Here is a 17,069-nt window from a genome sequence, read left to right as displayed (position 1 = left end):
CAATCGTCATAAATCCATAGAATATCTCTACCTCTTTCATCCCACATCCATATATCCCTCTCCCTTTAGCACTTTCATGCTGTATCCGGAAACAAAGCGCACCAAACCTCTATAAATACATGAAAAACATAGCACAAAATTTCACCGCATCGTCATATCATCTCCCGGATTTGTTTACATTTATAAGCAATAATAATAATAATAATAATAATAATAATAATATGAGAAAATGTAAAATACGTCTTTTCACGAACATTTGCAATGGTAGATAAATTTATATCAATATTTGTTCACTTTTCAATATAACATGGTCGTCGGCTTCACTCCAGAAAACACCAATAAAGCCCTTGTCTGTATATCGAATTATGAAACAAGTTTTACCCAAATATATTCACAATCTCCCTGAAATCCACACTCCCTCCCTTGAATCTCCAACACACATTCATCATCTCATTGCACGAGAAACTACAATTCCATTTTCAACCACAATGAAAATTTCATTTTCCACTGCCAATGGAAGCGAGGATTTCAATTGTATTTAATTTTACACCCAACTCAGCAGCAGCAGCAAGAGACACATATCCAAAAATTATATCGACCATATCAATTAACATGTATTTATACACAAAAACAAATGCTACCCAATCTACCAAGCGCGCCACTCCACCCTCCGCAACCCTCAGAGATGCCTCTGTGTCATTCCACACGGAAACATCCCTCTTTCACTCTCATTTGTACATTATACAATTTTGCGCGCGCTCCGTCCTTTGCGCTTGACCCCATCGAACTCCACCCCAGGAACAGTTGGCGGCGTGGGGTTGAGAGGAGCACGAGAGATTGGATGTATAGTTCGAACATTTTGCCGGGTTAGAGTAAATGAATGGGGTGCACAAATAGCATTTGAGTTTGGGGAGAAATAATTGTTTTCATTCGTATATACTACATTTTCCATTGTTCACGAATTTACTTGGCGTATTATTTGTGAGGGATTATAGTTATACAAAATGCATTTCACGTTTGACAAGATACACATTTTCTCCAATCTAATAGGAATAAAACTAAATCAAGGCATTATTAGCATATTTTTTAGCACTGTCATTGATTACCACACACTATCATCAAACTTATAGTAATGAATGCAAGTATTTCTCTGTGGAATTGTGAGTTGTTTGCAGACAACAAAAAAGCCAACATGGAGATTGAAGAATTGCTTATTCAGACAGAGAAAAAAATGTATGATATAAAATACAATCACTATATTTTAGAATGTGTCAGAATAGAAAAATTTTTATTCTCACATAATCATTGAAAAGAGAGATAGAAAATACTGTTTCCGTTCCTGACATAAAACATTGGAATGCACAAGAATAAGCACGCAATAAATTGAATACTGTTACTGCTGTGTAATTAAACTGCATTTTGTGATGCTCATACACACTCAGAGAAATTACAATATTCACAATTGTCAGTTCACTATTTGCGATTTTGCATTTCATACACAGAGAGAGTGAGACACAAAAGTCATCAATAAAATGCACGCGTAAATGTGTGAATGAGAATTTATCTTTCTACCTTTAGCCCTGTCTGCACTGTTCTATTCACACACTCAACAAGGAAATGGGATTTTGCCGTTCTGAGAAAATGGTAAATTAACCAAATGAATGAATGTTCATCTCAAGCTTCCAATGCTTCTCTATCGTCACTCATTATTTACTACAATTCAACCGCTGACACTCCATTTCAATATCAACCCCTATCGATATGGCGCACACGATTGTGATAATAATAATAATTATTATTATTATTGCAATTGTGCAATACAAATTCCACAAGTAAGGCTCAAAATGGAAAACATAATTCAATCGTGCCATGATGCAGCGTCATGTATTGATTTTCACCTAAACATAAGCGCCTGTATAGATTGCATGCAGAAGCTCAGCGACATATCAATAATTACTTATATACACAACAGTTACCAATCTCGTGTCATATTCGTTAAATGAAAATTTTCCCATAGACACTTTTCCCCTCCCCACTCCCAATATGCTCAATAAATTGTATCATATATAGATATGTGCATAATATAAATTACCATTTATTGACTTGAAATTCTCTCTCTCTATCAGCAAATATGCAATGGGAAATTTTCCATATATGTATTTAAGTATTCAAATGTATAATGCATGTAGATAAACACAACATTCGTCATCGTCATCATGTTGAAGTGGATCATGCGTTAAAAGAGATTTTGCCATTATCGGGACTTGTAAATAAATGAGAATAGACAAGCACTCGACCGCCAAATATTGATCTCTGTTAAAAGTAAATTCACAGTGATTATTAGTGAATTATTACAAATGCCTTTCACTTCTATTGCAAAATCGAGATCAACTTGAGCATTAAATGTCAACATGAATTGAACTGAAAGACTCGTTTTTGCTTATGCGACACTGTAATAATTGTACTGCTTTATGGGCTTTTGCCATACAAAAGAAACTCGGGAATCCAATTGATATATGCGGTTGAAGAGACGAAGAAGAAAAAAAAGAGAAAATATCATTCATTTTGGCAAATGAAACTCACCTTTAGCAACAGCAATATCATTTCGCTCCTTGGTATCTCTCTTCTGCAAAGATAGGAAAAATAGAAAGAAAAAAACAATAAGAAAGTGTGTATATGTGAAATAGGAGAAGTATAAAACGTTTATAATCATCAAGAGTTTATAATAGCATTTTGTAGATAATAAAATTAATTTCTCATTAATCATTTGCCCAGAGAATGTCACTGTAATTAATTTAAATTTCACTGTGGAAAAAAAATATCTCCTACAATATTTTTTTTTCGGCAAAATATGTTAAATTTAGACACAAAACAATGGGGAAAAAAAGAAACATCGCAAGGCAGCATGAAATATATTTTTCTCCAATAAATATGTCTGTGTGTATGATGTTTTCACTGTTTAAAGATTAAAACGTGTTACGTTGATAATTAAGTCCAATTGAATTCAAGGTCAATTGAGGCGTCACGCGGGGAAATCAGCATTACATATAAATTTTTTTTCTACTCTGCACTTTATCGACTAGATGAACAAAATCGCCCCACAATGAGTCAAAGTGACTGGAAAGCAAAGAGAAAATTCGATGAGACATGCCAATTACTGGCTATAAGACAGTTGCGGTATTAAAGAATTTCAACATTCACACTCACTGCAATTACAGCTCACTTCATTCAATACACAATGAGACTTGAGGCGCCCCTTAAAATTCACATGACGCTAAAGAAAAAAAAATACAACAGTGCGCGATTCGCTGCGATGTTTTGAGAAGTAATAGTGAAGAATAAAGCAACACACATCGTCATAATACTCCGACATTATCTCATCGACTTTGCGATTATAGTGAAAGTAACATAAAGATTTCTACCAAATTGAGAAAGAGAGAGAGACAGAGAGAGAGCGAGAGAGAGCGAGAGAGACGTCAATTGATTGCTTTTGACACTAAGAAATTCAACGTCATGATTTCAATTCCAAAAGACTTCCACACACCTCTCACTTCACACACTTGCCTTCTCTTTCTTCTTCTTCGCCGGACAAATCGCGTCCCTCGCTTGTCCTTTTCGCATCTCACTTTTTTGCACAAAACACCAGTCACAACTCAATGAATTCATTCATAATACACAATATGGATAAATAAATGTGATGCCAAAAAATTGAGCACACTGATTAATTTCTCTTCTCTTCATCCATTTCATTGAATGTCAAGACAATTTACCATTAATGGCATAGTTGTTCATTCCCTTTCTCCTCAATTGTTCATATGAAATTCTATAAATAAATACTACACACACCGCAGTGAACTCACAGTATCTCTTGCATTCAATGGAATCCAATGTCTGCACTGGATATAGAGTTATGTATGTAGTCAGAGTGTCGAGTAAAAAATCTGTGGAAATTCTCAATTTCGCATAAAATCAACTCTCATTGCATTATTGAGGTCACGTTGCATTGAAATACAACATGATTTTGTGGCATTTGTAAAATGGAGAAGAGACAAAATTAGTATTGAAATATCAAATATTATCATTTGATGCTAGGAAGTAACTCAATTTACTGTGAAATTATGCCTCTTCATCAGTTCTCCTCCTCCTTTCTGAGATTTTATGCCAAATTTCCCGCTCAAAACACATTGACAATTAATAATGCACGCGGCAAAGACTAAAACTGGTTTTATTTCACTCAAATCATGTATTGTATGTGTGTATTGTGTATAAATACATTAATATATGAGTACTGCCAACACCTTGCCACGTCTAAAGTAAGTGATCATCCACCAATAATGAGCCAATGTCAGAGTGAGACGGAAACTGTGAAGCTATAAAATCCCACAGGAGCGCGCACGAAAGCATAATTCTAAAACTAAACATTGCTATTATTGATATGTTTCAATGAGTTGCGCAATTTACTTTATATAATAATACCTCGCAATGTTCGATTGAATTTGAGACAGTTTGACAATTCGACACTACACAATAGTCGAAGTACAACTCGCACACGAAACACTATAAGCGGATGTTTTCAGAGATTGGAGAAATGTATTGCCAATTGCCGAGTATATGATTGGTTATATAGTGTTGCGCGGCGTATGTGAATTGTACTCATGTGAGCAGCATTGAAGCATAAGAGATTCCACATTACGCATTTCGCAAACGATTCAATAAGAATCAATATAATAAAGACGAACTTATGATACTGGTTTCAACGGAAATGGCCTAGAAATGATTTATTTTTAATATACCAATCATACACACACACACACAATTACATACGAGAGAAGAAGGAAGGAAAAGGAATCTGTCTTCTAAATAGATATGTACTTCTTCTCTCATTGGGTGTGAAAACATGTTAATAGCGATAGTGAAGAATCTGACATGTTTCAACTATTTTAAGCTACAATTTCAACTCAATTGCAACCAAGATGAATTACCTAATAATAACAAGCAATATGCTGATGACTTCCATTCAAGCATTTTACACAGAAATTGTTAACGTGCAAATTCAAGTGTTTCTCAGTATTTTTCACCAGTTATATTCATTCAATTCTATTCCATTTCCCTCCCAAGATATCAATCTGTAGACAGATAAAATATATAAATTACTGATACAACTTCCTTTTCCAAACTTAAGCATATTCAATGTTTACAGAAGGAATCGCGTCTAATCATCAAACTGCGATATCGATTCACTTTGTAGACTTTAAACAATACTCTCAAGGTCACACTTTTAACACAAAATCGATGAATTTGCACAACAATAACAATAAGAATGTCTAGATTCAATTTCGCAGAAAGTGACACAAACCATAAAAATTTTTAATAAACGTTTAGCATTGCATGCACACGAGAAATATATCTCATCGCCAGATCGAGCATTCAGCGGAATCACAAAGCGTCATTCTTCTCTTCTCTCTCTCTCGCTCTTTTTCATTTACTTCTTTTTCTAATGGGAAAATTTTTGACAATTTTTCGGTTCGCTGATTTGGAAATATAATTGCTTTGGTCGCATAAAGAGATTTCCAACTTCGTCTTGTCTTACAACATACAACCAAGTTTTTACATTTTCTTCTACATACTTTTTCACAGTCTCATTCTGACTTCGATTTCAGAAATTGTCACAACTGTATTATAAAGTCACAAATCTCACACACGGTCTCGCATCACAGACGAAGAGTAACACTTGAGAAAAATAATTATGTAAACCATTTTGTATCAGTCTCGCGTATTTTGTTTATCGCCATTTGTATTTAATTGCTTAATAATCACTTCTCTTCAAATCTCTGCAAACTTGTCAAGAAAGCCTCAAATTACTTGGGAAATTTTTCCCTATTTAATGTCTCTCTCCTCAAGAGACAAAGTGTGCGTCGTTTAAGCAAAGATAACCAACAATTGAAAGAGAAAGTATTGTCGATATGAGTGGTTTGAGCAAGTTAAAACATAATCACTAAGATCTGAAGAAAAGAGAAAGACAAGAAATACTGCAAAATGCAGCTACACTTTCCACAATGTGAAGATTTTTGCCCGAAAAAAATCATCAATCAATTACAAACAATCCAGAGTGTATTTAACATATATAGAGAAGAAGAAGAGAAATTCACTGACTTCTTGGAGAGCAAACGGTTAAAAGCATTCCAATTGAAATATTAATCCAAATATAAATTTCACTCTCTTTGGCCACACACAACATCTTTGTAATATTATTTCGAAGCTTTCACACAGAGACTCCGGCAATGTTACACCAACGGCGGGCATTTATAAACTTGGTGAAATAGCCAACAATTTATTTTTGCACACTCATGTTTGAGAATTGAAATCTGCGCATATAAAATATATAGATGAAAACGTTTTGTTTCTATTAATACACATAACAAACTCTAATGAAGAAATGTTATACTTTTGAACATCATAGACACTCATATAAATCGCAAAGAATTTTTCTTCTCTTTATTATTGCGAAAAGAAATTTTTTTCAGACAGTCTAAAAATAGATTTATGCTAAGAATTTTTCTCAGTCATTGCTTCCTTCGTTTTTTTTCTTGTGCTCTTTCGCTTTCTCTCTCACACACACACACAAACACACTATATTCGCCAATAATAGGAATTTTCTTCCTCAGTTCAGCGCCATTTCGTATCACGGAAAAATTAAACTCAATAATGTCAATACATTATGTCGCAAAGAGCAACATTTCCCACACATTGATTTACAACATGACACCACAAATATTATATTTACAAAATATGTTGCATATTTCCTCATTAATTTTTTCCAATATACATACATCAACACAGTCAACATTGGCTTCCATATAAATCATTAAGCAGAGAATTAATTTTCAACGATGAAAACTACAATTTTGCATGACATTTTTTTGACATAAAAATTTAATCGACAAAAAAATTGGCCCATAGTTTAAAAATATAATTATAATTTCCAATTGTATTTTTAACTAAGCGATCCAGACTCCAAATATAGCACACAAGCCCACTTTTATTCAGTCGCGAGTTGGACGAGAACAATGAATTACCCAATAATTAATTGAATGAGAGCAAAATAAACTCTTATTCCTTACGATTTTGCCGTAATATTTTGTTGTTGTTGTTGTTGTCGAGCGTGCACACAGTTTTTTTTATTGTGCTTGGCTTTTTTCTGTAACTACTCTCTCTCTCTCTCGTCGTATGCTCTAATGTGAGAAAATTCCGTATTCAGTGAGTATGCTCGTGTTGAGCGCGAACGTAGCGATTAACTGGCGATTGAAACGACATTTCGGACACGCTAAACCACTGATTGGTGAAATCAACCAATAGAACATGTCTATATACGCTATTGTAGTCAATTTTGGTTTACATACAACCAAAATCAGTGCAATTATTTGTTGAATTTTCAAACATTTCTTTACAATCTCTCGGGTTTAATAAGATAAATTGTTCTTAAATAGGTCAATTTTAAAGCACTATTCATGCGCTTGACCTATCATAAATATTCACAATGACTATTCTATTACATTTACTTAAAGAAAATGAGTGAAAGACGAATTTAGAGATTATTTTGTGGCATTAAACATGTTTATAAAAATACAACACATTTTGATATGCTGCAGTCAAATGAATATTCTGATTTTCAACTAAATAACTTTCAGTCAACAAAATCTACACGGTCAAGAAGTACCATTAATATGAATGTAATGCGAAAGTTGAAGATTTCTTCATTCCCTTCCTCATCGCCCAAAACGACAGCAGACGGAAAAAAACAGCCAAAGTGTGCGTGTGTGTGGGAAAATGAATATGGTAAAGCGGCTAAAGTGTAAATGTATGGTATTTTATTAGACCCATTTAAACGATTTGCTGACAATGCTGGAAATGATAGCTGACTTTTTGCGAATTGCTGACAGTGAAAACTCTCCACTGGAATACACACAGCAGATTTTCAGTTATATGTCTAACAACACACCATAATACGATTTGTTGAGGAGGCAAATAGAATGTTGCATGCCATGCACTTTTCCTTCTCGTCATTCCATTCTCTCTCTCTCTATTCAACTTCACCATTATGTTAAGTTAGTTACAGAATGATGGTATTTTTATTTTATGATTCCCAGTCAATTTCCTCCACTTTTTATACCACTTAATTTTACTGTTTTACTTTTATCATTCTCTCTGCCTTCCATCTTTCTTACCCTCTCTCTCTCTTTCTCCCTTTCTCTGGCTTCATAGCCAAACACACAAATCACAAAACAATTTTGCATGCCCATAAACAGTAATCATATTTTATATTCGTATTCATGATTCACTTTTGAAACACAATCCAAAAAGCCCAACAAGTGTGTGAAGAAAAGGTCCCAAATCATAGTAAATTCACTAAAATACATAATTATGTGGCAAAATATGAACGAAAAAAATTGCCACACACGCTCTTATGATAGAAGAAAATCCTTACTATTTACACAAAAATCCAAATTCGACCTTAGCTTCTCTCTCTCTTTCTTGTGAAGAAAAAAACGAACGAATGAACAACCACAATGTATTAAGACACTTTTTACAAGTCGTTATCCAAAAATAAATAAACTAAGAGCGCTGATAGTCGCACATCACAGCCATGAAGCGATGAAGATGACGAAGAAGTAGAAAAAAAAGCTGAATAACAAAGCGATGATGATGAAGATGAAATCTTTTCTGAGGAGATTACTTGAAACACATTCAAGCTTTCGGATGCTGTAAAAATCGCCAACGGTGGAGAATCTCGCATCTCCACCACATTTATAAATATGTATTTTTATAATTAACACCAGTATTAATCCATGTTTCGAGTGTGTAAACGACCCAATAGAATTAGAATCTGTTTATTTTATCGCATTTTTTCCACTCACTCACTCATTGAATCCCTCCACAAGCAATTTTCGTGTCGATCAAAAGGTTTTGCTCTAACGTTTCTTCATATTCTTCTGTGTGTATTTGTGTAGATATCGCGTTGAGAAATATATTCCTCATATCTATTAAATCGTGTATTAAACACTTCTTTTCACTTATCTATTTTTAATTTAGAGTGAAACAGACACGCATGTGATTACATCTATTATCTCTACCCATTTCTCTCTCTCTCTCTCTCTCTCTCTCTCTCTCTCTCTTACACTTCTCGTTCCTCCAAGTTTTCACTCAATTGCAATATAAACTCTAAAATTAGAATGCAAAAGAGTTTACCGATTGATTTTTTGTTTTGTGTGTTTGTGATTACACCCACTTTTGTGTTGCTCGTTTTCTTTAACCAAACATGCAGAAAAAAAATAGGAAATCTTACTCTGATTTCTCCATGACATGAAATTACACCCAAATTAATCGTATTTTATCACATTAAGGTAAAAAGAATTGCATATCTTGTGTGTCTTTGCTTCCATCTTACATTGTTTTCACACGCCTTTTTTCCCTCCTTTTCCAACTCATTGACACAAAAAGAAACCCATTTTGTCCAGTGAACATTCAGTGAAAAAAAAACGACATACTTTGTTGTATAATTGCAAGTCTGAGGTCAATTGAAGATAAACTGCATTACTATTTGCATACAAACCCCTCGACCATAATCACAAATAAATACTTGAAGAAGAAAAAAAAAAGTTTTACATGAAAGACATTTTGCATTAATATGCACAAACACAGCCAACACTTGAAACATGGTGAAAATTAAGCAAATGAAAAGAGAGACAGTGAGAAAAGGAATTACAACAGAGAGAGAAAAGAAGTAATTTTAATGCAATCATCGGTGCAAGACAGACACGGCGCAAGGTGAAGGCATAAAGTCTCGGACAGGGAAGATCGGGCACAATACGTTGGAAGGCACGGATTGGGAAAAAAGGGCCGAGAAAAGTGGAAAAGTCCCAATAATTGAATAACACGCACCTAATAAGATAGATGTGAAGTACACAATCTCCCGTCACACACACACACTCATTTTCACATCATAGAAATTTTAAATGAAATTTCATACCTTCAAGCATAATTTCACAACGCATAATCACAACATGGAGGCATTTATGGAACCACCCAATGTTATTAATCCACAAATCACTCGATTTTACACCACCTAAAGCATTACGGAATTCCTTTAAACCTTTTAATTCATCAATAAATTACTATAAAATTTGTCTTACTCAATTTTCCATTATTGCTCAAAAAAATCATACATTGAAGGCACAATTTCTGAATATTTCACTTAATTGAATTCGTCATGAAGATAAATAAATACTAAAAACATAAGTATCACGTCGCAAAACAATCACTTATAAAACATGATTGGACTTTATTTACTTTGAGTGCGCGATTTGGTTTCTGTATTGCAAAATTTCTGCCGCTTTCAGTTGAAGCGTCATCACATGTCGTCCACACAAAAAAAAAGTGTGTATAAGAGTCACCGATCGACAAAAAAAATATATGTATGGTGTATGTTCACTCGCAATATCCCTCTCCTCCCCTCACACTCCTCCACCCCAGTCAGATTGCCTTCATCGACGCACAAGTACCAAAAGTTTTGGCAAATTATTTATTCATCAACTGAGGAAAACAGCGCAAAATATTCCTATGGTAAACAACTTCTCCTGTATCTTCACGCACAATTCAAATGTTATTCTCAAAATCGTGTTTACGTGCATGTATATTTTTAGGTGTGTACAGAGGTAAGGAGAGAGTCATAAATAAGTGTTAGTTGAGGCTATTTTGTACATGGTTCATTACGTGATACATCGAATTCGAATAAGAAATTGTATTAACTTCCAAACTCATTACATTTTTGCTCACTTCCCACCAAGCACACCACAAAACACACGGATTGCCTCTCAAAAGGGAAGAGAGAGAAAAGTCAATCATGGAGAAAGACTGTACTTCTCTCCAAATCAGCGTTCTCAGTGAAGTTCAATTCTCAAATACTTCATCATTTCTTCGTCAAAGTGTGACTAAAACCGATGTAATGCATATTTCTTCACTTCATTGCGAAATCACAAAATCATCAATGCCAATGCAATACAACATTTAAATTGTAATTATTCAGTGAATGCAGATCTGAAGAGCACGAAAGAGATGACATATGTGCGATCGCAGTTTATACAGTAATCGTGATACATTGTTGCGATTTTATGTCATATATAGTACATTGCATATAGTTAGGTTTGAAGCACAGATTGATAATACTGACATTTTGCATAATCAGCAAGGAAGATGAATAAGAAACGAGAAGATTGCAGCGCAAGAAGAATTGCCGACACACAATTTCCACTCATACATTGATACAAATTCAATAGATTTAAGAAGAGAATAATATTCCTATTTTTCTCAAGTGTTATATTCAATATATAGAAAATTTATAGTATACATTTTGGGTATGGAAATAGACCAACATCCAATTTGCAAACATCCCTGACAACATACATACATTCACACATCCGCAACCGATCATAAGCATGAACATGTGTGCTTTTTTTTCTCCTCCAGTCATCCATCGAAGGCAATCAATGGAACCAAATCAATATCAATAAATATATGAATCAAGATTTCAATTCGAAAACCGTATCACTCTATATGTCCTTGCACAGCATATACTTATGCCACATATCAAATATTTTTATACCAACCGCCCTGTCTCACTCTCTCACTCCCTCTCCCTCTCTCTCTCTCTCTGTCGCGATCTCATTTCTATCTCAATTTCATACTCCAGTCTTTGCGTATGATAAAAAGTACATTTTAACATATTAAATAATGTACACAAAACATCGTCGTCGAGTGAAACTGAAAATGAAAACCTGTCCCGCGATTACGCGACCACGACTCCATCCAGTTATCGCATTTCACATTAAATTGTTCACTTCATGGCGCGCTTCTTATACCAATATGTATTTCAATGTGTGTTGAAATATAATAAAAAAATATTTTTATCTACTTTCAGTCTCTCTCCCTCACAATTTCACCACTCTCACGCACGCATCTCTTTGCTCGTCACCACCAATCTTTACCTCAGCAAACTCTCCAGAGAGAGAGAGAGAGAAAAAAAACAACAGAGATATACAATAAATAGGAGAAAAATCCAGTAAAAAAAACACTCTCAACGGCACCTACAGTATCGCCACAATCTCTGCGTACACCGCCGCAATTATACGCCGAGACACTGCAAATGTAATGTGCGAAGGAGAGGAGAAAAAAAAATGTGAGGAACATTATAAATGGCGCTCACAAATCCATGAACTCATACAACATAACAACACAATTCGATATTCAAAAGCTTGAAAAGGTAGAACGAAGAAACATGAGCGGTTGATACAAGCCGCAGAGCGCTTCACATCTATTCCACTTCTCACATCTATCCACTTCTTTTGCAAGTGCTGTATATATATGTAAGTTGCTATATTATGGTGGATTGCGAATTCGCAACAAAAGAGAGTTCAACTCTTTTTATCTGCGCGCTCCTTCTCTTCATTTCAGAGGCAATGCACGCCGCGAGTGTCGAAGGTAAAATGAATACTGGTCAAGGTTCTTAATCATAAATATTATTATAATTAGGTACCATCCGATTACGCTATACGTTCTATCATTACATTACATGCTAAATATTACTTTATTTCTACCACTTCAACTGACATTAAAAATTTCTGTTTGCACAGCTTTATTCCCCAATTCAAGCATCAAAGTATTTTTGGTGAACAAAAAATCTATTGTTCAAATGCAAAATCGAAAATTCATTTTACACAGAAAAACACACACTTTTTTTTTTCATTGTGTAGAATTATATCAGTCTCTGCTCTTGAGCTTAAGTATCTCTCTCTCAGCAGTGTTGTTAACAAAGTGAACTCCACATCAAATCAAATTACCATACGCCATAATAACAGATTATCACCTTTCACAGCAATGTCAATGGTTTCTGAAACCGGCATTCATAGATTATCTCTCTCTCGGCAAAGTGGCCACGTTTATAATATGATCCAATTCTAATATCAAATGTGTGATAATATATCCAAATCTGAACATCGACTTTTGTCCGCCTCACCCATATAACTATGTAAATTCACGTCAATTAATGCAAATATCCCTCAAAGGCGCCTCAAGTAGACTCTCATCAATAAAAATCATCGATTATGCTTGTGGTGAATATTTAGACTGGTGGAATTTACATTTCGACAGCATTTCGAGACATCCAGAGAGACACAACAAAACGATGAATTATATGCGAGAGAGCAGAGCAATCGATATGTAAAAATTGTGGCTATATATATATATATATAGAGCTAATATGTGGACACAGGAGCCAAAAAAGAAGACTCGAGGCAGTGTCTGATCGACGACTGTATCGCCATGTCCACACATTGTCCATTGCATTTTGAATGTTGTGCAAAAGAATGCGGAGAAGCGAAGAAGCAGAGTGAAAAGAAGATGAAGAAAAAATCCCACATCCACCGACTTTTATACATATTGAAATATCTACATAACATATATCTCCCCATCTATCTCACCTCATATGTATGTATATATATATATATGTGGAGTGCACTGCATAAATATACTTCCATGGAGCATTTGAGATCTACACACTTCAGGTTAACATTGCAAATACTTGACTACATTGCATTCATATAGCATATTGGTCGCTTTATCTCTCTCTCTTCTCCTCTATTCATCTATATGGCCGCGAATGTATACATGTAGATATTTCCACTCTCTTATAATATTTTATTTTATACGTTGTCTCCTTCGCTCTCCGAATTGTTGCTGTGCTGCTGCTCCACAGAATAAGCATTGCGCAGTCGCGCTAATCCGCAACCTTAGCGGCAGCAACAACACACAGCAACAATACAAACGGCAACACTCGAGAGAAACAGCCACACGGGAGAGTAATGAAATGAAATGAACACATAAATATCTACATACCGTATAGCATAGGTAGATATTTAGAGTGAAGGAATATCGTCAGTTTTTTTTCTTCCTTCTTTCCCTCTCTTTTTTTCTGTATAAGCGAGCGACGAGGGAAGAAGACTATAGAGAAAAACGAGTTTTTTTCTCTTCATCTCTCAACAATCATTTTCTTTTCCTTTTTCCCCCCCTTCTCACACATCCTTGCACCCCACCAACGAGCCATCGACTTCTCCTCATCCTCCTTCGCATCCTCCTCCCTTCCCATTCCCCCTTTTGTCATCATCTACCCACTTTATCCAACTGACGAATGCTCAATAGTATTCTTCTCTTTGTTGTATGATCTCTCCCTCTCTCTCTTTCTTTTTCCCTAGATTGTTTATTGTGTATGTGTTATTTTACATTATTTTTCTGTCTCCTTTTTTGTCTCTAAATAAAATATCAATAAGCCAGAAGAGAAAAGAAAATGAGACCGAGAGGAGAAGCACTGAACAGAAGAACAAAAAAAAAAACCGACAAGAAACTCGCTTTGCGTCTCTTCAAAATTTTTTGCATGTAATTTTCTTATTTTTTTTCTTTCATCAATCTTACACACAGCAAAAGCACACAATCTACAAATTTCAATAAATGCCATTCAATCTTTTTCTCTCACACACAAATTAACTATTATAGCAACAACAAAAAAAAAAAAACGATGTTGGAGGGAATTTATTGAAATAATACAGAGAGAATCATATGCTCAAGCAGTGATTGCACAAGCATAAATTTCCCGCTGACTTTGTGAAAATAATAAAATATGCTTATCATATTGATGACAAAAACAAACTGGGGCAGAAATCTGTGGCACTTCATCGTGTGTCAGAGCGTTTGTAAATGAACAAGAACACGTGGGAAGCGGCGAGACTCAAGATCTTGACAAATTCAGCAATAATTTCTTATTATTATTATTATTATTCAATTCAGAGCAACAAATATACACCGTTATCAATTGATAATAATGAAGCGATTGCGGGAAAGTGTGAAAATTACCTCGCTTCGGGAAACACAGACATAATGAAGCAGTTAAAGGATCATAAAGAGATTTTCGAAAAGGTCAGAAAGAGAGTTCAAAACACTGTTCAATGTGTGGCGAGTGGATAATGGTCGATCAGAGCAATAAAACACGTCACACTTGTGCCTCTTTTTTTTCCTCCGCTTCTGCCCATGAGCACTTTTTCCTGCGTCTCACACATTCTGACATCGAAATTTTAGTGCCGCACAAGAGTATGGCAATATGCAGAAGAAGAAATGGGATTTGTAGATTACGCAGTGTATGTAACATATATAAAGGTTATGTACACAACATCTTAACACTATCTCTTCCTTCACCATTTTTCCGCCTAAAGAGACAGTTGAGATGGAAAAAAGCATTGAAATGCACATTAAATACATACTTGCATACACACTTCATGACGAATCTCTCTCGGATTCTCTACACATCAAATATAAGCCCATTTCCACTGATAAGACCAAATTGTATATAAATTGACAAATGAAAAATGTTTCTCACAACAATGGAGAACACACGACACAGACAAAGGCGAAATAGTGCTCTTCCTCTTTCATTTCACATCAGCAATTGTGTCTTTTCTTCATGTTTAACATGGCCCACATATAGTAAAGAGTATTTCTAAATAATCTTCTCCTCCATCCCTCTTTCTCTTCACATCCTTTTCTCTCTCTCTCTCTCACTCTCTCTGTCTCTCTACTTCTTCATCGCCCATTTCATCCAATTACAATGTCTCTGTGCACAACTCTCAGATAAATATCATTCCAATTAAACCACATGAGAGTTTCAGGAAAACCCCAAGCGACCAATAAATATCTCCAAAGCATGGGACTTCAATTCAATGAGCAGCAACTCAAGCTGTTGACGGAAAAAAGGGTCTGGAAAATATTTTACAATTCAACACATTCCGAATTTCAACTAATCTCAAAGGAAATTCTACATTTTTTGACTCTCTTTCACTCTCTTTCTCAAAACTCATGTGATAACACATCTCATTGCAGGAAGTGAAGATTGTGAGGGAAAGAAAACTCGTCATTGCTTTGCTTGCACATCGATTTTCAATTGAGCATATTGAACACTTATACACATTGTATTGATCGCTATCACAATGAGACACACACACACAATGGGACAAAGTGAAGAAAATCTCTCAAAATTCATATAAAGACTTCAACATTACACACTCCCAATGGAGTCCTCAATTGACGACCATCTGCAGAAAATTTATTCCAAGAAACTGTGATAAGGGGAAAAAATTGGTAAATTCGATTGAGTTACAAATTCCTTCCACCACTCTCTCTCTCTCTCTCTCTGTGTAGATAACACAGCCAACTTCCACACAATATATATATGGTGAAAACCACACACATCGAAATTGGGTCAGCAAAAATTTCAGTTTCCCAAGTTGAATAAGAAATATACTGTTGAATTTGCAACACTAAACGGAGTGAAAAGAAAGTCCAATTTCCATTACTCAACACTTTCTTCATACGTCAGATCAGCACTTTTACAGTTGATACATTTTGCCGAGGAGACTCAATAGATGAAATTACATATAAGCTAAAAATATCAACCCATATGATTTATTGAAAATGATAAACTCTGTCGATAGAGTGGAAAAATTATGTTACAATTTTAAACTCATGATATCACACACAAGGCGCCTTATCACGGAAAACAAATAAAATGAGCAAAAAAAACGGCTATATTGAGAAGTTAAACACAAAATGATACGGAAATTTCTTACGAACATCAACATTCTTCAAGTTAGAGAGGAGAACAACAGAGATAGTGACATTGGCGTGATAGAGATATAAAATTTCTATACTCCCCATCGCGCGCACACCGCCCATGCCGCCACCTTTCTCATCCATCCATCCATACAGTTTCTCATCTATCCTTGGTCGTCAAAAGTGTACACATGTGAAAATGTACATAATACTTTATATGGTACGATAATGATAATGTGCGATAAGAGTAATGTTGTAGCTGTGAACAAGTGAATTTGCGATTAGCACTAATTCGTCCACAGAACCCAATGTGAGAACAAAGTGCAGAGTGGCGGATGAAAATCATGCAAGCAGCCGCGATA

The 17,069-nt window shown here is 35.1% G+C and overlaps 1 protein-coding gene across 2 annotated transcripts in view; it reads right to left on the bottom strand.

Annotated features, from left to right (window-relative positions):
- The window catches only part of LOC132258209 (C-terminal-binding protein), a 45,740-nt gene that overhangs the window by 26,630 nt on the left and 2,041 nt on the right, over positions 1–17,069 (bottom strand). For both annotated transcript variants that reach the window (XM_059755410.1, XM_059755409.1), the window contains exon 2: positions 2,584–2,626. The gene's annotated coding sequence lies outside the window, so the exon portion shown is untranslated. The remainder of the gene's footprint in view (positions 1–2,583; positions 2,627–17,069) is intronic.

Source organism: Phlebotomus argentipes, unplaced genomic scaffold, assembly GCF_947086385.1.
Source record: "Phlebotomus argentipes unplaced genomic scaffold, Phlebotomus argentipes genome assembly scaffold_4, whole genome shotgun sequence".
Taxonomy (NCBI): Eukaryota; Metazoa; Arthropoda; class Insecta; order Diptera; family Psychodidae; genus Phlebotomus; species Phlebotomus argentipes.
Note: the sequence above shows the minus strand (reverse complement) of the source record. Positions and strands in the feature narration are given on the sequence as shown.